Source organism: Lepisma saccharinum, chromosome 3 (assembly GCF_977018435.1).
Source record: "Lepisma saccharinum chromosome 3, izLepSacc3.1, whole genome shotgun sequence".
Lineage (NCBI taxonomy): Eukaryota > Metazoa > Arthropoda > Insecta > Zygentoma > Lepismatidae > Lepisma > Lepisma saccharinum.
This window is the reverse complement of record NC_139231.1, coordinates 38,367,033-38,393,555: the sequence shown is the minus strand read 5'-3', so window position 1 is coordinate 38,393,555 and position 26,523 is coordinate 38,367,033.

Genomic DNA, 26,523 nt, shown 5'->3' with positions numbered 1-26,523 from the left:
GAAAGAGTGGCTAGATTTTGAATCTGACGAAATGTGAACGGCATTAAGATAAGACAAACTTAAGAATTAATTTGTCCTGTTGCAACTGAACAGTGCATGACGCATTGTTGATGTCCTACGTTTCGGAGACTGAATCTCCGTCTTCTAGAGTGTGTAATTTGTTATTCCTGATAAATGACGTCATATATCAGGTTTTGCATTCCGAACTTTTTAAAAGAAAAAAGTGTCAGTTCGAATCAAACTACAAAGTTGATACGCTCAAAAGGGGTTCAGAATGTCCACACCCTAGTAAAACCACTGCTCCAGGATTTTTCTTTCTTTTTTTCCCCCTTTTCTGTATTTTGATTTTCAATATATAATTGCATCAATGTAACCATATGCATTATTCTACATTAGCTTTCGAAATTCTGAGAATTATTTCCACTCTGTCTCCTCAACCGGGGCCTCCGAGATACTTATATACGGGCCTCACACCAGCTTCCGTGACGTCACAGGACTAGTCAACTATAGTCAATTTATAGCATTTAACGAAGAGCATTATAAGAGTATAATATTTATTTTTATGACTAAATCGTTCTTTCTTATTCATTCAGAATGTTGCTTTCACATCAAGAACATTTCAAATGTTATACGGCATTACAAAATACGTGAATAATGTTGATAAAAGTAAAATCCAATCTTTACCGTTCTGCAAAATGTACTTTCATTTTTCAAATTACCAAGGGCAAAACATACGATAGAGATAAAATTTGATCCTACATTGATACTTACTCTAAATTCGTAAAGAAATATCATCGTTAATATATAATTGCTATTGAATTGCTGTGGAATAAACACTTACGATTCAACTTATGCATGCAAGATGATTTTGTAAAAGTTAGTTGAGGAAAGAGCTTGTAAGATTGGAAATGGAATTTGGTATTAAATAAACTTTCCAACTTTGGAAACTGAATTCCCGTGTGTAACTTGAATATATTTTTAATTTTCTAGAAATCAGGTAAATATTTGGCTGCACAAGTTTGGCTGATTTGGTTGAAGGTTACGCTTACAATTTTTTTAAATCATGTATAGTATTAAAAATTTTACATCAAGCAAAGAGAGAAAGTGTACACATACTAATGCAGCAAACGTACTAGCCTAACCTATTCGAAATACCTGGATGCTAATAACACTAACCTTAAATGATCTAACAGTAATTAAAGCCTTTGGAAATGGATTTACTATCACACAGAAAATGGGAATATTAATGCAAGCGACTTACTTTAATTAAGAAGTCAAAGCAAAAAGCAGGAGAACACAATAAATCTCATGACCTATCGTGAGAAGATTGTTAGAAGTAATTCGTATTCTAAAATCCTTATAATTATACTGTATCCCTTTTCGGTAGACAAGCTAGATAGGGTAAAAATCAAGAGTCAAGTTGTTTTTCAGGATACGGCGTAAGTTTTAGGAATATCAGCGTTTATTTCATTCATCCCTAACAAGGACAATTTACTTGCAACTGTACCTGGACATGTATTGAAATCGTACCATGCTGACATATAAGTTCATATTTACATTTTCTCCTTGTACATGGGATATTTAAAACAGGTTGAGATAAAATCTCGCTCTCCTATTGTAATACAGAGTATAAATTTAAATAAAGTAAATACTAATATAGGGTGACCTGTAATTAGATGTATTCCCTGAAAGGGGTTAAAGTAGAGGTAATTTGCAATAAATTTGACCATATGATACCCCGTCCGAAAATTAGTAGTTTTCGAGATAATCGAATTTCTATTGTTTTTTTAATGACAATTTTCCACATAAAAATACGAATTGAGAAAAAACAGCTCATTGTATGGCACATATTTCAGCGTTTTCTGATAGCTAACAAATAAGTGGTTCGTTGAAAAAAAAAAAGTTTTCCCCAAATAACAATCACATGTAAGTAACGGGTGGGTCTAAACTTACAAGTGATGATAAAAAAAATGCACTCTCAGTTTACTTGGCACCGTATTAATAACAAAAATGGTATGACACGAAGCGTACAAATTACTTAAATTACTTCCTTGTGTCATCTGCTATCCAACAAGGTACAAATGTTGATAACATTCACAGTTGTGTACAAGAAATAATACTTCATTCATCTTCATGTAAATGGAATCAATGAACATTACAATTAAAGAACATTACACGTTTTGCTCAAAGTGGGCACCTCCGTTACGAATGCAGGCACGCAGGTTTTTACGGACATTTGTTCTCTTAACTCGTGATGTGATGGTGTCCTTGATGTGTTGACCAGCAGTTAAGATCCTCTCCCTGAGCTCTTCTTGCGAATTTACCGGTGAGTTGTAAACTTAATCTTTCATGTGGCTCCAAATGTAAAAGTCGCAAGGCGTCAAATCGATTGGGGGATCGAGCTGGGCAGCCATCATGCTGGTAAATCATGTCACGTCTTGTAGCTAGAGGCACTTCCTCCAACAAAATTACATCCCGTTCCTAAAAAAATGTTCATAAGTGATGCCATTTAAAATTTGGGGCAGGAAAAATGGCTCGATCAAATGATTGTTGATGACGCCCATCCATACTTCTGCCTGGGCGTGTGACAGTGGCTAGATGAAAATTACCCAAAGAAATGGATTGGCCGAGGCGGCCCGATTCCCTGGCCGGATCGATCCCCCGATTTAACGCTTTGCGACTTCTACATTTGGAGCCACATGAAAGATTAAGTTTACAACACACCGCTAAACTCGCAAGAAGAGCTCAGGGAGAGAATCTTAACTAATTTGTAGTATTCCTTGAAACTAAAGAGTTGGAACAAATTAATCTTATTTATTGTTACACAAAAACATAAATTGCAAACAATTTTCTTTTGCCGAATTCTTTGCACACATTTGAATAAAATTCGTTCTTGCAATGTTCTCAACGGAAACCAAAACTGTTATTACATAAAGGGAACAAAATGAAACTGAAACTACCAAATGTTTATAAATGTTCGAAGGTTGCAGTTTTTTTACAAAATTTTTCGAACAAAAAATACTTCTTTTTCAACACGGAATCCAAATATGTAAAACGATTGGGGTGTTCCATTTGAAATTTCACATTTAGCCCCACCTCCCTAACGAGTGTGTGGCGGCGACGAAATTTTTGCGGCATTGACTTACCCCCTCAATACTATCAAACTTTTTTTCTGTTCAATTTTTCGATTGTATGCATTCTGCATGCGATATTCCATACTATCATTATAAATGGACCACCCGGTATAATGTGTGTGTGTGTGTGGGTGGGTGGGTGGGTGGGTGAAGGTAGGTAGAGGGGACCCTTTGGTAATATTTTGCGGGGGGCCCAAGATTTATAGATCCGGCACTGAAGCAGCGCTTGAAGCCGAAATTGTTATGTGAGTGATGTTTTCTCGAGCGTTGGAGATGTCTGAGGGGATGCGATGCTCCTATGGTTTTACAGTGCGATAAGATAAGTAGGGAACACCAGCAACCCCAACCTTACTTGGATCACTGGTGGCACTGTTCATCATGGTGTTTCCATGGTGTCCACGTTATTCAAAGAGCAGTGTTAGTTGACGTCACGCCAAGGCTATTGATTAACTGGATAATAATAATAATATCACTTAAACAGTCTTATGCAATTAATTGCTCACATATTAGTTAACATAAGTTGAATCATCCTTGATATGAAAAAAGGCACTCCAGAAATTGTTTTATGCAAATATGTAAGAGATTTCAAAGCACGTCACAGGTCTGCATGAATGTGCCTTTCTTGCTACAAACCACCGAAACAGCTATTTGTTTAACATTGGATTCTGTTTCTGATGTCAATAATTGGAAACTACTGAATATTCTTTAAAAAAATACGAACTAGAATTCTACATGCGAACAACTTCAAGGACATCTAACTCTCTTGGTGAAAACCGTTACATTCTTACCATTCTCTTCCCATAATTCCCGGAGCCTTTCAATCCACAGCGTTGCAGCTCTTGTACACTGCATCCAAGTTTCAATATTTACCAAGACGAAGCGCTGTAAATAAGTTAATTGATTCGAGGACTTATACGAGTCCCGGTTTCACGATTTCACAGTTACTTGAACACCTCTCCCATTGGTTGACGATTTCAAACCAGACATTTTATTTGTCACGGCCGTTTCTGCCACTCATTTCTTCCTCTCTCGCTCCTTCTTGGTTCTCATCTTCGTCAACAGATGGAGAAAAGGACTCCGTTACTTGTCTTCGCTGATGAAAGACGAAAATCTTGTTAGCTTTCGTCTTAATTCAAATTTCCTCGACGTCAAATATTCCAGCCCATTATTGCTTGTTTTGATTGTATTATGCCGAGCTGCTATTCTCTTATTAGCGGATTCACAAAATCAATACGCTTTCTCAGTCTCATCCGCTCTAGAGCTTCCAGTTCCTACCCGTTTCCAGAAAAGACAAGATAAAAATGTAATCCTGTCTGAGCCACACCTAATATCGCTTCTAAATCTGGTTTATGTTGGCAGCGCCGCGTAGTGGAGCTCACTGAAGCTGATAAACCTCGAGGAGGTGCGTTCGAAATTTCACCAGCCTCGCTACCGATCCGGGTATTTTGCTTCGTTCTTCTTCAAGCTGCATGTTCTTGAACTACAGGAACTTGGATGGTACAATGGGATGCATAAGTAATACCAAGCAAATTGTCCATCACCACGTTTATTGTCTTTGTTTTATGACACGAGGGCTTCAAAAATTGAAATAATACCGAGTGTCCACATAGTCCTGTCCGTTGAACTTTGAATAGCTTTGAATTGCCAAACACATTCTAATAATTTCGCAAACCCGTGCAAATAATCATGTGGTAATATCTTGTCATGGTTCCCTGTAAACACTAAAATCACCATATTAGTTCTTTCCATATTTCCCGTATTTTCTCCTCTTTAGCTCTCAGTTGCTCGGAGTGGAATAATGGAAGCTTATTTGTCCCTAATTATCTCCTTCTCTTAGTCTTGCTAATATCTTGGACTCCCTAATAACTTTCCCAACAACTCCTTATCAATATGTACTGCCATGTTTCTTACAATGTTTTTCCTACTTCCTAATAACATTCACTTCTGTCTACACCCTTTGATGTAAAAATTAAATAATAACAATGAACCCTATCCGTCGGTCCGTTCATCCTTCCAACCTATAGAGCTAAGACTATTTTTAGAAGATAAATCTCGGACTCAGACACTCAGTAGTTATTCACCCCCGTTGAGGTCGATAAATCAATTGATTGGAAAAGATCGATCAAAGTACAATTGATGACCAAGCAGTGTGGGCAAGCAAGGGTGGGGGTTTTGAGCGTTTTGATTGGTTGTTGGGTGGGCGGGGCTTAATGATATGGGTTTCCTGTTAATGAGGAGATTGATAAGTGTTTCCGGGGGGCGTTTTCGGGGCTTTGATAAGTTTGCGGGAAGTGTTTCCTGTTGTTAATGAGGGATTGATATGGGTTTTAAGGAAAAGATAGCGGCGAGAGTCGGTTTTCTCGTCTGGGTGATGAGTCATTCCGGGGAGGAGGAAAAGTAGGCGGTGACGGTTGGTTTTTTCCGAATTGGAGTATGTGTTTTCGTGGGAGTCACGTGACTGTGACGTCACAAAAAGGAAGTCACGTGACCAGATTATATTATTAAATTATTATTAATTTAAATATTATTAAATTAATATTAATTTAAATATTATTATTATTATTATTATTATGAATTGTTTTAATTTCTGTGACGCCATTTTGTTTTTGTTATGTTATTTTGGTGTGTGACGTCATATATAAATTGGAGTACGTGTTTCCGGTGTTTGAAAACAGATGGCGTTGATGAGTCTGAAATTCTCGGATTATTATTATTATTATTATTATTATTATTATTATGAATTGTTTTAATTTCTGTGACGCCATTTTGTTTTTGTTATGTTATTTTCGTGTGTGACGACATATATAAATTGGAGTACGTGTTTCCAGTGTTTGACAACAGATGGCGTTGATGAGTCTAAAATTCTCGGAATTGGGTACGTGTATCCGGTGTTTGAGGAGAGATGGCGTTGAGGAGTCATTCTGGGAAATTCCCCAGTTTTCGTCCTGTAGTCAAAATGTAAGAATTAAAACGCTTTTCAGGCTCTGAAAAGCATAATAATTCAACATTTTCCTGAAGATCATCTCTGGTTTGCTTTGGGAAGAAAATGAGTTTCAAAAGAGTATTAGCATTGAACGCGAATTTTTCGAAAACCCCAGTTTTCGTCCTATAGTCAAAATGTAAGAATTAAAACGTTTTTCAGGGTCTGAAAAGCATAATAATTGAACATTTTCTTGAAGATCATCTCTGATTTGCTTTGGGGAGAAAATGAATTTGAAAAGAGTACTAGCATTGAACGCGAATTTTTCGAAAAAAAAACAAAAAAAAACAGTTTCCGTCCTATATTCAAAATGTAAGAATTAAAACGCTTTTCAGGGTCTGAAAAGCATAATAATTCAACATTTTCTTGAAGATCATCTCTGATTTGCTTTGGGTAGAAAATGAGTTTGAAAAGAGTATTAGCATTGAACGCGAATTTTTCGAAGAAAACAGTTTTCGTCCTATAGTCGAAATGTAAGAATTAAAACGCGAAGCCGCTTTTGGAGTTCTTATTTCGTCGAATAAAATGTAGCATAATACTGATGGACATAGTGTTTATAAAATGAAAATAACTATTGGTAGTATGAATTGTAAATAAAGTAAAATGTGTAAAATGTTCTGAATTTTTAAGCTCTTATTTCGCCGAATAAAATACAGCATAATACTTATGGAGCCCACTGTACATGGTGTTCTTAAAATGAAAACAAATATTGGTAGTATGTATTGTAAATTGAGTAAAATGTGTAAGTTTTTTCTGAATTTTGAAACTCTTATTTCGTCGAATAAAATACAGCATAATACTTATGGAGCCCCCTGTACATGACGTTCTTAAAATGAGAACAAATATGGGTAGTATGTGTTGTAAATTGATTAAAATGTGTAAGTTTTTTTAATTTTGAAGCTCTTATTTCGTCGGAGAAAATTCAGCAAAATATTTATGGAGCCTACTGTACATGGTGTTCTTAAAATGAAAACAAATATTGGTGGTATGTATTGTAAATAGAGTAAAATGTGTAACTCTTGTCCAAGTAATAAATAGAGCGGTGTTTACATACAGAAGTAATGTTATTATTATTGCGTTGCACTATACTATGAATATTGTAAGAAATAATGCTGTTTTAGAAGCCGCTTTTAATTTTGAAGCTCTTATTTCGTCGAATAAGATACAGCAAAATACTTATGGAGCCCGCTGTACATGGTGCTCTTAAAATGAAAACGAATATTGGTAGTATGTGTTGTAAATAGAGTTAAATGTGTAAGTCGTGTCCAAGTAATAAATAGAGCGGTGTTTACATACAAAAGTAATGTTATTATTAGTGCGTTGCACCATACTATGAATATTGTAAGAAATAATGCTGATTTAGAAGCCGCTTTTAATTTTGGGGTTCTTATTTCGTCGAATAAAATGTAGCATAATACTGATGGACCCCAATGTACATGGTGTTTTTAAATGAAAATAACTATTAGTAGTATGAATTGTAAACGATGATGATTCTGGTAACTTCACAATCCGCTAATCCTTTACATACCACCCTTCCGATCTACGTCATCGATACACATTGCTCGCATCCGTTCCCGCAAAGCGTCATCCATTAACACCCGGGAAAACCTATCACCACACGGACAAAGACATCACACCAAAGCCGTTCGTAACAAACACCATTTGTTCTTGTCCATTACCAGTCTGCAACCCTTGGCTCCTTTCCAAGGTCAAGGGTCAAGAAGTATATATTACATACGTATATATATTTATAAAACATACTTTTTTCCGCAAATTATATAACCGATATTATAATATGCACCCTTATTAGTGGAGAGCTCAGTGCATAAAACGGATTTTCAACATCAGTTCAGTCCGGCACCCGATAGATCGGACACTTTATACCATGCCTTCGTATATTTCTGTACAGATCAGCCTCGGTGCATAAAACGGATTTCGAATACCAGTTGAACCCGTCATTCGTTAAGAGTCTGGATATGAGATCACGGCGTTTTTGTGTGAGGCACAACAGTTCCTTGATGGTGTTTGCAGGAGTTCCTTGATGATTGTCGCAGGAGTTCCTTGTTCCGTGTCGACTCAACTTCTTCAACGAGGAACGAGTGATGCCTCTTAAATGAATATAACGTAAAATGTGAAATGTCCTACGGATTGAACTAGTGTTTGAAATCCGTTTATGCACCGGGGGTAATCGGTACAGTAATATACGACGGCATGGTAGAAAATGTGGAATCCTCTTAAGAGCTTATCGATTGATTGAACTGATGTTTGTAATCCATGTTATGCACCAAGGGTGATCGAAACAGATATATACGGGGCTTGGTATAAGTTGTCCTATGTAGTGATTGAGTGACGGATTGAACTGATGTTTGAAACCTGTTTTATGCAGCGAGGATGAACCGTTTTATGCACCGAAGCTGATCGGTACAGAAATATACGAGGGTATGGTATATCAAATCGCTGTATCTCCGCTACTAATTGAGCTAGGAGAATGGTTGATAGCTTGTTGGACTCGGAGTGAACTCCTCTTTCCGGTGAACGAGGTTTAATTGTTCTAGGACCGGTAGTTTCCAACTTTCTTTATTTTCAATTGTTTGAAATCCGTTTATGCACCGAGGGTAATCGGTACAGAAATATACGACGGCATGGTAGAAAATATGGAATCCTCTTAGGGGCTGATCGATTGATTGAACTGATGTTTGTAATCCGTTTATGCACCGAGGGTGATCGATACAGAAATATGGTATAAGTTGACCTATGTAGAATTTTCAGGCTCTTATTTCGCCGAATAAAATACAGCATAATACTTATTGAGCCCGCTGTACATGGTGTTCTTAAAATGAAAACAAATATTGGTAGTATGTATTGTAAATTGAGTAAAATGTGTGTTTTTTCTGAATTTTGAATCTCTTATTTCGTCGAATAAAAGACAGCATAATACTTATGGAGCCCACTGTACATGGTGTTCTTAAAATGAAAACAAATATTGGTAGTATGTATTGTAAATAGAATAAAACGTGTAAGTCGTGTCCAAGTAATAAGTAGAACGGTGTTTACATACAAAAGTAATGTCATTATTATTGTGTTACACATAGAGTCAAATGTGTAAGTCTTGTCCAAGTAATAAATAGAGCGGTGTTTACATACAAAAGTAATGTTATTATTATTGCGTTGCACTATACTATGAATATTGTAAGAAATAACGCTGATTTAGAAGCCGCTTTTAATTTTGGGGTTCTGATTTCGTCGAATTAAATGTAGCATAATACTGATGGACCCCACTGTACATGGTGTTTTTAAAATGAAAATAACTATTGGTAGTATTAATTGTAAACGATGATGATTCTGGTAACTACACAATCCGCTAATCCTTTACATACCACCCTTCCGATCTACGTCATCGATACCCATTGCTCGCATCCGTTCCCGCAAAGCGTCCAACGCCCACGTGCCTCTCCTATCTTCTTCCTGTCCTGGTACACTATACACAGTCACTTCTTCCGCGAAACCTACTCTTTTTGCTCTCTTTATTTTCTTTACATCTAGACTCTCCGACTCCTTTTTCTTTTTTTGCTGTACGTGCTAGCAGACTTTTATTCTCCTTTTCTTTAACAGTATGATGATGTCATAACCTCTTCTTAATCACCAGACATATTACCATTCCACCCACCCCATCCCAACAAACACGCCACACATATCACTCACTAATTCCAAGAATTGTAGCTATACAAGTGACGGATTGAACCGATATTGCAAATTCGTTTTATGCAGTACGGCTAATCGAAACATAAATATATGAGGGTGTGGTAGAAAATGTGGTATTTTCTTGAAGGTCCGATCGAATGACAGATTGAACCGATGTTTCAAATTTGTTTTATGCACAGAGACTAATCGGAACAGAAATATAGGAGGGCACTTTAAAAATGTGATATTTTTTGAGGGGCCGACCGAATAACGGATTGAACCGTTGTTTCAAATCCGTTTTACACACTGAGGCTAAATGTAACAGAAATATACGAGGACATGGTAGAAAATGTGGTACCTTCTAGAGTTATTTTGACTGTAGACCCCTTCCATTTTCTGCGGTTGCATTCGAAGAGATAGATGGGAAGTTTATTGATTTGTTACAATACAATTATTCACCTGTAGAGTTTCATTATGTGCAAGAATTTCTGTGTATATATTTTGTAAACTGATGATCGGCACTATTGATTTGTTGCAACACCGATATTATATAATTACTCACATGTAGAGTTTCATTATGTGTAAGAATTTCTGTGTATATATTTTGTAAACTGATGATCGACACCAATAAAGGTTGCGATGTGTAAATATGAACTTATTATTTGACAAAATTAATATGAAATTAATATAAGGTACTTACATCGTCCCCGTTCTCCATTCTGGTTCTTCGTTCACAATTGCTAAGTGTGAAATGATCGTAGAGAAACATATGCAGCTGCCGCAAACACAGATTCCAGTATCATATCGCCTTTCAAGATAGTAAGTTAATTGCTGAATCTGGCTAATTGGTATATCCGGTAAACTTTGATTGCAGTATCATATCAAATTGGTGTCAACACTTGCGAGATGAACTAACTGCTGGCTAATTGGCATATCCGGTAAATTTGGATCGCAGTATCATATCAAGTTGATGTCACCAGTTGCGAGATAACTAACTGCTGCATGTGGTTGATTGCTTGGCAGACTCTGATAGAAAAATAATAAGGGTCTAATTAAATATACAGCTCTCTGACAGCCCGGTCGAGAAGTGTTGAGATAAACTGTTCTAATATAAAGTTCCTTCTTTCTGTTTCCGAATGTAATGTTATGAACCAGTGTTGTAATATCGGCAGGAAAAGTCTACAAATATGGATGTTATTAGTTGAGGCAGGTGTCTCCCATAATAAAGATGTATTTTATAATATCGGTTATATATGTTTTATAATGGGGTTATTGATTTGGTGTTTTAAGTCCACTTTATGCACAGTAAGGCTAATCGGGACCGGACCTACAGTTCTAAAGTGGGATCCGAACTTCTATAAGCTTTCACAGGGAATATATAAGTATAACATATATATTATAATATATATGATATATATAATTCTTTGAACTTGACCTCGACCCTTGACCTTGACCTTTAACCTTGACATTGACCATTGACCTTGACATTGCCCTTGGTATTGAACTTGACCTTTGACCTTGATCTGATCTTGACCCCGACCTTGACCTTGACCTTGAAAATTTCAAATTCGAATATATCGGCTCCTAATTGAGGTAGAGGGATAATTCAAACGCTATTTTACTCAGAAAAACATGCTCTTTCAGATGAACCGGGTTTCATCCTCCGGCAATTTTCTATTTTCTTTATTTCTGGGCGGAGACCTTTGATGTTACATTCAAATGAAAGGTCTTGCCGTGCAGTTTCCGAATATGCAATCACTTCCGGTCTAGCTCAATTAGGGCAGGCAGGACGACTGTTTAAATTTTATTTCCGGTCGGAGACCTTTACTGTTATATTGAGATGAAAGGCCTTGCTGTGCAGATTCCGAATATGCAATCACTTCCGGTCTAGCTCAATTAGGGCCGACAGGACGACTGTTTAAATTATTTGCGTTTATATAAGTAGTTATGCACCCCCGTTGAGTCGAGTTTGACCATTGACCTTGACATTGCCCTTGGTATTGAACTTGACCTTTGACCTTGATCTGATCTTTACCCCGACCTTGACCTTGACTTTGAAAATTTCAAATTCGAATATCTCGGCTCTTAATTGAGGTAGAGGGATAATTCAAACGCTATTTTACTCAGAAAAACATGCTCTTTCAGATGAACCGGGTTTCATCCTCCGGCAATTTTCTATTTTCTTTATTTCTGGGCGGAGACCTTTGATGTTACATTCAAATGAAAGGTCTTGCCGTGCAGATTCCGAATATGCAATCACTTCCGGTCTAGCTCAATTAGGGCAGGCAGGACGACTGTTTAAATTTTATTTCCGGTCGGAGACCTTTACTGGTATATTGAGATGAAAGGCCTTGCTGTGCAGATTCCGAATATGCAATCACTTCCGGTCTAGCTCAATTAGGGCCGGCAGGACGACTGTTTAAATTATTTGCGTTTATATAAGTAGTTATGCACCCCCGTTGAGTCGAGTAGTTATGCACCCCCCTTGAGTATGATATTTTTTAATATTTTTTTGAAAATTTCAAATTCGAATATCTCGGCTCCTAATTGAGATAGGAGGATGGCCCAAACGTCATTTTTCTCAGAGAAACATGCTCTTTCAGATGAACCGGGTTTCATCCCCCTAGGTCCGGAGGTTCCCTAGTTTCTTTATTTCCGGTCGTAGATCTCTGATGTTACATTCAAATGAAAGGTCTTGCCCTGCAGATTCCGAATATGCAATCACTTCCGGTCTAGCTTAATTAGGGCCGGCAGGACGACTGTTCCGATTTTCAACATTTCAAATTTGAATATATCTGCTCCTAATTGAGATAGGATGATGGTCCAAACGTCATTTTTTTGAGAAGAACATGCTCTTTCAGATGAACCCGGTTTCATCCCCCTAGGTCCAGCGGTTTCCTAGTTTCTTTATTTCCGGTCGTAGATCTCTGATGTTACATTCAAAGGAAAGGACTTGCAGTGCAGATTCCGAATATGCAATCATGTCTTGTATCTTATGTCTCTCAAAACACTACTTCGATACAAGTTGGAGACAAACGCCTACGCGCCATAAAAATTCGTCTCTTATGTCTCGAACGCGTTCGAGGCAATAAGAGAAAGCGAAGTTTTAAGGCGCGTAGGCGGTTGTCTCCAACTTGTATCGAAGTAGTGTTTTGAGAGACATAAGATACAAGACATGATTGCATATTCGGAATCTGCACTTCAAGTCCTTTCCTTTGAATGTAACATCAGAGATCTACGACCGGAAATAAAGAAACTAGGAAACCGCTGGACCTAGAGGGATGAAACCGGGTTCATCTGAAAGAGCATGTTCTTCTCAAAAAAATGACGTTTGGACCATCATCCTATCTCATTTAGGAGCAGATATATTCAAATTTGAAATGTTGAAAATCGGAACAGTCGTCCTGCCGGCCCTAATTAAGCTAGACCGGAAGTGATTGCATATTCGGAATCTGCACGGCAAGACCTTTCATTTGAATGTAACATCAAAGGTCTCCGCCCGGAAATAAAGAAAATAGAAAATTGCCGGAGGATGAAACCCGGTTCATCTGAAAGAGCATGTTTTTCTGAGTAAAATAGCGTTTGAATTATCCCTCTACCTCAATTAGGAGCCGAGATATTCGAATTTGAAATTTTCAAGGTCGGGGTAAAGATCAGATCAAGGTCAAAGGTCAAGTTCAATACCAAGGGCAATGTCAAGGTCAATGGTCAAACTCGACTCAACGGGGGTGCATAACTACTTATATAAACGCAAATAATTTAAACAGTCGTCCTGTCGGCCCTAATTGAGCTAGACCGGAAGTGATTGCATATTCGGAATCTGCACAGCAAGGCCTTTCATCTCAATATAACAGTAAAGGTCTCCGACCGGAAATAAAATTTAAACAGTCGTCCTGCCTGCCCTAATTGAGCTAGACCGGAAGTGATTGCATATTCGGAAACTGCACGGCAAGACCTTTCATTTGAATGTAACATCAAAGGTCTCCGCCCAGAAATAAAGAAAATAGAAAATTGCCGGAGGATGAAACCCGGTTCATCTGAAAGAGCATGTTTTTCTGAGTAAAATAGCGTTTGAATTATCCCTCTACCTCAATTAGGAGCCGATATATTCGAATTTGAAATTTTCAAGGTCAAGGTCAAGGTCGGGGTCAAGATCAGATCAAGGTCAAAGGTCAAGTTCAATACCAAGGGCAATGTCAAGGTCAATGGTCAATGTCAAGGTTAAAGGTCAAGGTCAAGGGTCGAGGTCAAGTTCAAAGAATTATATATATCATATATATTATAATATATATGTTATACTTATATATTCCCTGTGAAAGCTTATAGAAGTTCGGATCCCACTTTAGAACTGTAGGTCCGGTCCCGATTAGCCTTACTGTGCATAAAGTGGACTTAAAACACCAAATCAATAACCCCATTATAAAACATATATAACCGATATTATAAAATACATCTTTATTATGGGAGACACCTGCCTCAACTAATAACATCCATATTTGTAGACTTTTCCTGCCGATATTACAACACTGGTTCATAACATTACATTCGGAAACAGAAAGAAGGAACTTTATATTAGAACAGTTTATCTCAACACTTCTCGACCGGGCTGTCAGAGAGCTGTATATTTAATTAGACCCTTATTATTTTTCTATCAGAGTCTGCCAAGCAATCAACCACATGCAGCAGTTAGTTATCTCGCAACTGGTGACATCAACTTGATATGATACTGCGATCCAAATTTACCGGATATGCCAATTAGCCAGCAGTTAGTTCATCTCGCAAGTGTTGACACCAATTTGATATGATACTGCAATCAAAGTTTACCGGATATACCAATTAGCCAGATTCAGCAATTAACTTACTATCTTGAAAGGCGATATGATACTGGAATCTGTGTTTGCGGCAGCTGCATATGTTTCTCTACGATCATTTCACACTTAGCAATTGTGAACGAAGAACCAGAATGGAGAACGGGGACGATGTAAGTACCTTATATTAATTTCATATTAATTTTGTCAAATAATAAGTTCATATTTACACATCGCAACCTTTATTGGTGTCGATCATCAGTTTACAAAATATATACACAGAAATTCTTACACATAATGAAACTCTACATGTGAGTAATTATATAATATCGGTGTTGCAACAAATCAATAGTGCCGATCATCAGTTTACAAAATATATACACAGAAATTCTTGCACATAATGAAACTCTACAGGTGAATAATTGTATTGTAACAAATCAATAAACTTCCCATCTATCTCTTCGAATGCAACCGCAGAAAATGGAAAGGGTCTACAGTCAAAATAACTCTAGAAGGTACCACATTTTCTACCATGTCCTCGTATATTTCTGTTACATTTAGCCTCAGTGTGTAAAACGGATTTGAAACAACGGTTCAATCCGTTATTCGGTCGGCCCCTCAAAAAATATCACATTTTTAAAGTGCCCTCCTATATTTCTGTTCCGATTATACTCTGTGCATAAAACAAATTTGAAACATCGGTTCAATCTGTCATTCGATCGGACCTTCAAGAAAATACCACATTTTCTACCACACCCTCATATATTTATGTTTCGATTAGCCGTACTGCATAAAACGAATTTGCAATATCGGTTCAATCCGTCACTTGTATAGCTACAATTCTTGGAATTAGTGAGTGATATGTGTGGCGTGTTTGTTGGGATGGGGTGGGTGGAATGGTAATATGTCTGGTGATTAAGAAGAGGTTATGACATCATCATACTGTTAAAGAAAAGGAGAATAAAAGTCTGCTAACACGTACAGCAAAAAAAGAAAAAGGAGTCGGAGAGTCTAGATGTAAAGAAAATAAAGAGAGCAAAAAGAGTAGGTTTCGCGGAAGAAATGACTGTGTATAGTGTACCAGGACAGGAAGAAGATAGGAGAGGCACGTGGGCGTTGGACGCTTTGCGGGAACGGATGCGAGCAATGGGTATCGATGACGTAGATCGGAAGGGTGGTATGTAAAGGATTAGCGGATTGTGTAGTTACCAGAATCATCATCGTTTACAATTAATACTACCAATAGTTATTTTCATTTTAAAAACACCATGTACAGTGGGGTCCATCAGTATTATGCTACATTTAATTCGACGAAATCAGAACCCCAAAATTAAAAGCGGCTTCTAAATCAGCGTTATTTCTTACAATATTCATAGTATAGTGCAACGCAATAATAATAACATTACTTTTGTATGTAAACACCGCTCTATTTATTACTTGGACAAGACTTACACATTTGACTCTATGTGTAACACAATAATAATGACATTACTTTTGTATGTAAACACCGTTCTACTTATTACTTGGACACGACTTACACGTTTTATTCTATTTACAATACATACTACCAATATTTGTTTTCATTTTAAGAACACCATGTACAGTGGGCTCCATAAGTATTATGCTGTCTTTTATTCGACGAAATAAGAGATTCAAAATTCAGAAAAAAAAAACATTTTACTCAATTTACAATACATACTACCAATATTTGTTTTCATTTTAAGAACACCATGTACAGCGGGCTCAATAAGTATTATGCTGTATTTTATTCGGCGAAATAAGAGCCTGAAAATTCTACATAGGTCAACCTATACCATATTTCTGTATCGATCACCCTCGGTGCATAAACGGATTACAAACATCAGTTCAATCAATCGATCAGCCCCTAAGAGGATTCCATATTTTCTACCATGCCGTCGTATATTTCTGTACTGATTACCCTCGGTGCATAAACGGATTTCAAACAATTGAAAATAAAGAAAGTTGGAAACTACCGGTCCTAGAACAATTAAACCTCGTTCACCGGAAAGAGGAGTTCACTCCGAGTCCAACAAGCTATCAACCATTCTCCTAGCTCAATTAGTAGCGGAGATACAGCGATTTGATGTACCATACCCTCGTATATTTCTGTACCGATCAGCTTCGGTGCATAAAACGGTTCATCCTCGCTGCATAAAACAGGTTTCAAACATCAGTTCAATCCGTCACTCAATCACTACATAGGACAACTTATACCAAGCCCCGTATATATCTGTTTCGATCACCCTTGGTGCATAACATGGATTACAAACATCAGTTCAATCAATCGATAAGCTCTTAAGAGGATTCCACATTTTCTACCATGCCGTCGTATATTACTGTACCGATTACCCCCGGTGCATAAACGGATTTCAAACACTAGTTCAATCCGTAGGACATTTCACATTTTACGTTATATTCATTTAAGAGGCATCACTCGTTCCTCGTTGAAGAAGTAGAGTCGACACGGAACAAGGAACTCCTGCGACAATCATCAAGGAACTCCTGCAAACACCATCAAGGAACTGTTGTGCCTCACACAAAAACGCCGTGATCTCATATCCAGACTCTTAACGAATGACGGGTTCAACTGGTATTCGAAATCCGTTTTATGCACCGAGGCTGATCTGTACAGAAATATACGAAGGCATGGTATAAAGTGTCCGATCTATCGGGTGCCGGACTGATCTGATGTTGAAAATCCGTTTTATGCACTGAGCTCTCCACTAATAAGGGTGCATATTATAATATCGGTTATATAATTTGCGGAAAAAAGTATGTTCTATAAATATATATACGTATGTAATATATACTTCTTGACCCTTGACCTTGGAAAGGAGCCAAGGGTTGCAGACTGGTAATGGACAAGAACAAATGGTGTTTGTTACGAACGGCTTTGGTGTGATGTCTTTGTCCGTGTGGTGATAGGTTTTCCCGGGTGTTAATGGATGACGCTTTGCGGGAACGGATGCGAGCAATGTGTATCGATGACGTAGATCGGAAGGGTGGTATGTAAAGGATTAGCGGATTGTGAAGTTACCAGAATCATCATCGTTTACAATTCATACTACTAATAGTTATTTTCATTTAAAAACACCATGTACATTGGGGTCCATCAGTATTATGCTACATTTTATTCGACGAAATAAGAACCCCAAAATTAAAAGCGGCTTCTAAATCAGCATTATTTCTTACAATATTCATAGTATGGTGCAACGCACTAATAATAACATTACTTTTGTATGTAAACACCGCTCTATTTATTACTTGGACACGACTTACACATTTAACTCTATTTACAACACATACTACCAATATTCGTTTTCATTTTAAGAGCACCATGTACAGCGGGCTCCATAAGTATTTTGCTGTATCTTATTCGACGAAATAAGAGCTTCAAAATTAAAAGCGGCTTCTAAAACAGCATTATTTCTTACAATATTCATAGTATAGTGCAACGCAATAATAATAACATTACTTCTGTATGTAAACACCGCTCTATTTATTACTTGGACAAGAGTTACACATTTTACTCTATTTACAATACATACCACCATTATTTGTTTTCATTTTAAGAACACCATGTACAGTAGGCTCCATAAATATTTTGCTGAATTTTCTCCGACGAAATAAGAGCTTCAAAATTTAAAAAACTTACACATTTTAATCAATTTACAACACATACTACCCATATTTGTTCTCATTTTAAGAACGTCATGTACAGGGGGCTCCATAAGTATTATGCTGTATTTTATTCGACGAAATAAGAGTTTCAAAATTCAGAAAAAACTTACACATTTTACTCAATTTACAATACATACTACCAATATTTGTTTTCATTTTAAGAACACCATGTACAGTGGGCTCCATAAGTATTATGCTGTATTTTATTCGGAGAAATAAGAGCTTAAAAATTCAGAACATTTTACACATTTTACTTTATTTACAATTCATACTACCAATAGTTATTTTCATTTTATAAACACTATGTACAGGGGGTCCATCAGTATTATGCTACATTTTATTCGACGAAATAAGAACTCCAAAAGCGGCTTCGCGTTTTAATTCTTACATTTCGACTATAGGACGAAAACTGTTTTCTTCGAAAAATTCGCGTTCAATGCTAATACTCTTTTCAAACTCATTTTCTACCCAAAGCAAATCAGAGATGATCTTCAAGAAAATGTTGAATTATTATGCTTTTCAGACCCTGAAAAGCGTTTTAATTCTTACATTTTGAATATAGGACGGAAACTGTTTTTTTTTTTTTTTTTCGAAAAATTCGCGTTCAATGCTAGTACTCTTTTCAAATTCATTTTCTCCCCAAAGCAAATCAGAGATGATCTTCAAGAAAATGTTCAATTATTATGCTTTTCAGACCCTGAAAAACGTTTTAATTCTTACATTTTGACTATAGGACGAAAACTGGGGTTTTCGAAAAATTCGCGTTCAATGCTAATACTCTTTTGAAACTCATTTTCTTCCCAAAGCAAACCAGAGATGATCTTCAGGAAAATGTTGAATTATTATGCTTTTCAGAGCCTGAAAAGCGTTTTAATTCTTACATTTTCTACAGGACGAAAACTGGGGAATTTCCCAGAATGACTCCTCAACGCCATCTCTCCTCAAACACCGGATACACGTACCCAATTCCGAGAATTTTAGACTCATCAACGCCATCTGTTGTCAAACACTGGAAACACGTACTCCAATTTATATATGTCGTCACACACGAAAATAACATAACAAAAACAAAATGGCGTCACAGAAATTAAAACAATTCATAATAATAATAATAATAATAATAATAATAATCCGAGAATTTCAGACTCATCAACGCCATCTGTTTTCAAACACCGGAAACACGTACTCCAATTTATATATGACGTCACACACCAAAATAACATAACAAAAACAAAATGGCGTCACAGAAATTAAAACAATTCATAATAATAATAATAATAATATTTAAATTAATACTAATTTAATAATATTTAAATTAATAATAATTTAATAATATAATCTGGTCACGTGACTTCCTTTTTGTGACGTCACAGTCACGTGACTCCCACGAAAACACATACTCCAATTCGGAAAAACCAACCGTCACCGCCTACTTTTCCTCCTCCCCGGAATGACTCATCACCCAGACGAGAAAACCGACTCTCGCCGCTATCTTTTCCTTAAAACCCATATCAATCCCTCATTAACAACAGGAAACACTTCCCGCAAACTTATCAAAGCCCCGAAAACGCCCCCCGGAAACACTTATCAATCTCCTCATTAACAGGAAACCCATATCATTAAGCCCCGCCCACCCAACAACCAATCAAAACGCTCAAAACCCCCACCCTTGCTTGCCCACACTGCTTGGTCATCAATTGATCTTTGATCGATCTTTTCCAATCAATTGATTTATCGACCTCAACGGGGGTGAATAACTACTCACTCCATGATGTTTTGGCCCCTCCTTCCACCTCTCTACCTGCCCTTTTACTTGATTTTATTCAGAATTGTATTAATATCTGGAGTACTATCGTAACATAAAATTATTAACCTGGAATAAATTGAAAAACAAAAATGGGGAGTAACGCTGTGTTTCGAAAGAGCATTGAAAATAAGTTTAGGTATTCAATTCATTCATTACTCTCTCTAGAATAGTCTTCTTTTGACTTAATACACGCTTATGAACGTTTCTAATGGAAATACTTTATTCCAAGCAAACAAGTATTTACACTGATTAAATATTTTGCTTTCATTTTTTTCGAGACATTCGAGACGAGACGGGACTTTTCAAAAGCCGTCGCGTCCCGTGAGCAACACTAGGGGACATGTAGTTACTGCGTGAATATGGAGTAGCTATATGTCGAGAAATGTTCTGAAATATTGAAATGATATGTAAAAGTAACTAAAATATGTAAAATATGAGCCAAAACCTAATATATGTAAAAATGTGGAAAATAAAACTGTATTTTTCGAGTCTACATGCTATGATGGGCAAAGGTAATTCAAAATACGAGAACCGATTTCTGTTTCATATACATAAATATGAATACATCCGTAAATCCGTACCCTGCTTAACTACTGCACTCGGAATAAAATACCTAAATAATTCCTTCATTTTCCAACTTACAGTTGCCTTCGCAATTTTTCAGCATTTGACCTCTCCCGTTTTAAAAATTGCTGAATGCGTCTGTATTTTGATTGTTAGGGTCTCCGAAGTGCGATTGAGAAGATATTACTAAAAAATAACAGCCCTCCCCAAAAATAAATTCTCAAATACGCCACTGCTTCATACCACTTCCACTGGCTGCAAAATGTGGCGTATAGATTTAACAAGCTCACAAGAACAGCTTCATCCGTGAAGTACGAGAGTCGAGAATAGTGAACTCTCGAGACTCTATGGCCGATTCTTTGCGCTTGAAGGTGAAAATTCAGAATTAACTAAGAAAGAGATAATTAACGAAGACGGAAATTCCCTTCGTTAGATGAGATCTCGAAGAAAACTAAACAGGCGCGAAGAACTCTTTAACGATGTACAAAACAGTAAACAGGTTGCAAGGACTCTTAGCCGAACGCGACAGACGAATCGGATGCACTCGTCAGGTACTTGCCTAACCGACTTCGTGCAGACTTGGACCTGTCGAAACTGTCAGATCTTGCTCTAAGTGCAACTTGGAAACTCCTTGCCATTATTCTCGTAGTTATGCGTAAAAGGGTCATAATTGTGCCTAATATTTCTATTATTTTGCCTGTGAAGTGACTACGATAAACTTTTGATGGATTATGTTGAGTAACTGAAATTTCATTCAAGCATTTGACACTGCAGACAAATTTTCATTTACAGCGTCCTACAGCTGACAACCTCATATAGAACATGAAAGAGGAAATTGTATGAATAAAGATATTACAATATTACAATCAATATTACAAAAATTAATAAAAATATTTACATAAACTTGCATTTTATACTTGTCGTATTTTTGTTGCTATTTTATGAACATTCTAATTATTCCTATTACTCTATTCTTACAATAAACAATCTAAAATCCCATGTTATCTAGCATGGCAAGAATTCACTGTTCGGCAAAATTAAACTTTTTGTCGCTCCCATGAACCAAAAAGGTGATTCTTAAAGATTTCGAGCTCCTGAGTTCGAATCCGCAACCTGTTTTTCTCCAGGACGTACATACCAGTTTTGAGGGAGGGGAGGGTTTCGAAGACCACGTAAAGGTGCTATTCTCCCCCCCCCCCATATAAATTTGCACGCTATCATCAGAATTTCACTATAAAACAAGCAGATACAACTACATAAGGAGTAAAAGTTCAACACTTACATGTCAACTGGTGTTCCTGCTCCTCTTGTAATTTGTACAGGGTGTCTAGCGCGTCGCATTCCAACAGAAGTCTGCCAACATATTCACACTCCATTTCCCACTGTAGCGCCTCTCCATGGAAGCTAATTATTTATGAAACCTTTCACAGTGTTCATCGGAGACCTCCCCCAAGCTGTACTGTTGAGGGAAGAAGTCCAAGTGACAATGCAGGAAATGTAACTTGAGGGACATATTACACCCCATGGTACGAAATGAAGTAATTAACCTGCCCACAATGTCTTTGTAATTAGGTGACTTATGATTCCCGAGAAAATTACTGCACACGTCTCGAAAGGCCTCCCAAGCCTCACGTTCCACATCACTCAGCTTAGAAGGAAATGTAGGATCCTTCAAAACGTCTCTGATTTGAGGCCCTGTAAAAACACCTTCTTTCACCTTGGCCTCGCTAAGTCTTGGGAACAGTTTTCTGAGATGAGTAAATGCTTCACCATCCCGCTTCAGGGCCTTGACAAATACCTTCATTAGACCTACTTTTATATCGAGAGGTGGTAAGAATACTTTCTCCGGGTCCACAACAGGTTCATTAGCCACGTTTATCTCTCCTGGGACCAGTTGGTTCCTTTATCGGCCATTTTGTGATTGTGTACTGCTCTTTGGCTCGACTGTCCCAATGACACAAGAAACAGCAGTATTTGGTGTAACCTCCTTGTAAACCGGTGAGGATGGCAATAACCTTAAGGTCAGCACATATACACCACTTAAACTGTTCGTAATTTAATTTCTGTAGTAGGTTCCGCATGTTCTCGTATGTTTCTTTCATATGCACAGCATGAGCAACAGGGATGGCAGGATATTGATTGCCATTGTTTAGTAACACTGCCTTGAGGCTAGTCCGCGACGATTCTACGAACAGTCTATATTCTTCAGTGATGTAGTTAAATTTCAGTTGTTCCATAAGCGATGGAATGTCACTGAAATACACCAAATCACTATCCTTTATAAAATTACGAACTAGGCTCACCTCTCTTTTTCTGTACATCGATATATTCACATCTCGGTCAAGTAGATTCCATTGTTGAAGTCGTGACAGACACTGGGGCGTAATTGGGATCTGAATGCGTACTCGAAGATTGTGCAACATCCTGACATACCGCAGGTTCTTCGTCGGATGAAACACTGCTCAGTGTGTATGAGTCTGGTGTATTATCTGGAATTCTCAAAAAAATGTGCGTTGTGGCCGAATTCACTGTTTTCTGGGGTGGGTGGGGTGTATTTGGTACTTTTTCCTATTTCGGGGGGTGGGTTGTGGGGGCAGGGGAAAGAATGTTCCTATGATATAGTAACAGTTCTTGGATTGAGGTAAAAATACACAATTATGCATTCCAAGCATAAAAAAAAACATATTTCATTTAAATAAATACAATTTTTCGGTAAAGTTTTATGGAAAATGCCCCCTTAAAAAACCTTACGTGCTGGAACTTTTTCAATGCGATATTCGTAATCAGCGACTCGAAATCTATAAGGTACACCCTTTCATCCTCGTGGGAGGATTTTCATGGCGATCAGTGAATAATACTAATAAGGGTCTAAAAATATTAAAAATGACAAATAATATTTGCGCACTATTTCTTTCTAATTTGGTTTAATGTCTTGATACACAGGGCGTTACCGTACAATACCGACAAACTTTCACACAGCGTATATATCAAGACAACGTCCTTTCTTAGTAACATTTTGCTCGATGAGAACTTCTTTCGAAAAACCGCAATTATCCTGTATGTATGCAGCCATGCAAGCCAGATTTACAATTGTCACTGTTATTCAACTTTTCTGTCTGAATCCGACGAAGTGTCTTATAGACACTGTGTGACTAATCAAGATAAAGAACAACGGTCTTGAAGGCAAGGTTGGGCCTCCCCCATGGCGCAGTGGTAGCGTCATTGCCTTGTAATCAAGGGGCCCGGGTTCGATACCCGGTGGAGGCACAAGTGGTTCGGATCCCACTTTAAACTGTAGGTCCAGTCCCGATTAGCCTTACTGTGCATAAAGTGGACTTAAAACAGCAACTCAAACCAATTGAAGGCAAGGTTATTAGCAGGCGCGTCGCATGAGTATGTGAACACTCATGTACGCGTATATGTTTTAAATTACGTACATATTAAATGCACACACACTTATATTTATTCAAAAAAATACTTTGTTTGATGTACGAGTATATACACACATTTTACTCTGGCATGACTTCTTTCACGTCTGAGAACTTTTGTAGATAGTTGGTAACACTAACTCCCATGGTGTTCAACGGAGGGCTTTGAACCAGGGTTGGCATGTTTAAAACAAAAGTGTTTTAAACAACTAGTTTTAAACGTTTAAAACACCTGGCTATGGTTTCTTTTTACAGGTGTTTAAGATATTTTTAAAATTGAATACTGCATGCATGAAACCGTTTTGTTCCTCACTTAACACACCGCAAAATGTGCACATTGTTGTTAATGTCAATATTTAGTTGCATTCACGATAAAATGTCGTATTAAGAAAAAAACAGTAGCTACCACGTGGACTCACTGGGGCCTGGCAACTGTGGATTACTTGAAGCCTTTCTCGAACAGCCTACATGCGAGATTTAAGACTAACATAAATTTTGTATTTTAGAAGTTAGTCAAGCGTTTACTTTATAATATGGAGACATTCCGTCTTTGGATGATTAAAAAATTCCTTATTGATCATTATTCTTAGAAAATAAGTCTTCTTGGCATTATGTTTTAAAAGTTGTATTTGTTTAAAACAAATTTTTTTGGTTCTTGTTTAAAACACTGCTTAAAACAAAAAAAACTGTTTGTCTTGTTTCTTTAAAAAAAAAATACCAACCCTCCTTGAACACAATTTCTGTGCGTGTTGCGTAAAACTGACAGCTATGGGGCTGTTCACTTGGCTGTGCGAACAGTGATGCAAGCGGCAATACTTCTTTCATTCGGCACCAGAGTGCAGCATATAGCCTACAAGGCATGTCTAGAAAGGTGTGCTCTACATAGTTGCAAACTTTAGCAAGAAGTCGCTAAACCTGGCGGATTTTAAGCAAATGAAAGCGCATGTCTAGTGCGTGTTCTTTAGCCACTTATTCGGGCAAATCAGCAAGTAGTCTTGTTTGCAATAGATACATTACAAAAATATATATATCCTCCGTAGTCGAGCGGGTTAAGGCGTTCACTCGTCTTGAGATCGTTCGCTGCGGGACGGCGTAGGTCCGAATCCGGCTCTGGTCGGAATTTATTCGGCCTGCGTATAGGGCCGGTGGCAACCCACCATCGTGAGGAAATTGGGGAGCTCCGAGTGAGTGAGCGTAATCCGGTCGAGACGACCTACTGTAACGGCTGGGGATGCGTCGGGCTGACCCCCCGACTATTCCAATACTGGTTGAAGATCTCCACGCTTAGAGGTGACGAAGGAAAGCGTGGGAGGGAGATCGGCAGTCGGTAGGTATGCCTAGGCCCTTCATGGGCTGTTGCGCAACGGATTATTATTATTAAAAGAGAATTGTTACAGTTAATCTTTTTTCATCGCACAGTACATGTAGTAATTGATCAATTCACCCGGCCGAATGCATGGATAGGCGAAGACCACATACTGGCTGTTTGTTAGCATTTGCATATATACAAGCGACTCGCTTCCTAAACACTGCCTCTGGAACGATTCGTTTCTTGCAATGCATAAGATCAAGGATGGTACTAAATATGTTAATGACGACGATGAATAGGTGTTACTGTACGCTTTAAATAAGTGGTTCCCAAAGTGTGCGCCGCGGGAAGAAGGAATATGAGCAACGTCACATTGACTGATACTTCAATTATAAGCATCGCAACCGAGTTATTGTGGGCGGGGGGATTCTGTATAATACCCAAATATCTTACATACGGTGGAGGCGTTCTGGGGGCAGTTGGCCCCCACACTTTTTGCCACTTTTGCCTACGCACTATGTTAACCTTATCTATGCATAATAATAATTCTGCACATAATCGAATGCAGAAATGCACATTTCCTGAAGTCAGTTGCTTTCCACTTCATAAGCAATAAATCAATTTACAGTTTTTGACTCCAGATAAACTGAATATACTGACGGGTATTTATTGTACATAACATAACATAATTTGGAGGGGATAAGATTAATAATATCAAGTTGTACACTTCGCAAATAGCCCGACCCTGTGGCCGAGTGGTTAGCACATCGCGCTGCGACGCCAAGGGTCCCTGGTTCGAATCCCGGTCGGGCTTGGTTGTTTGTGAATGTCCATTCATCAATTTCATCATTTCATCACTCATCCCCATCTTCGCAAATTAGCCAAGAGGCACAAAACGCGAAGTAAAATAAACTAAATCAAATCAAAAATCAAAACTTCGCAAATAATATATGAACAATTTCATGACAACTGTTGAAATTACCTGCGTTATTACATTAATTTTCAAAGTTAGATATGGAAAGTTATTGTTGTCAAGCCAAATGAAAAACAGAATTAGGGGAATAAATTACGCAATGAAAAAAAAGGGACAATGTCAAATTTGAAGCTTCA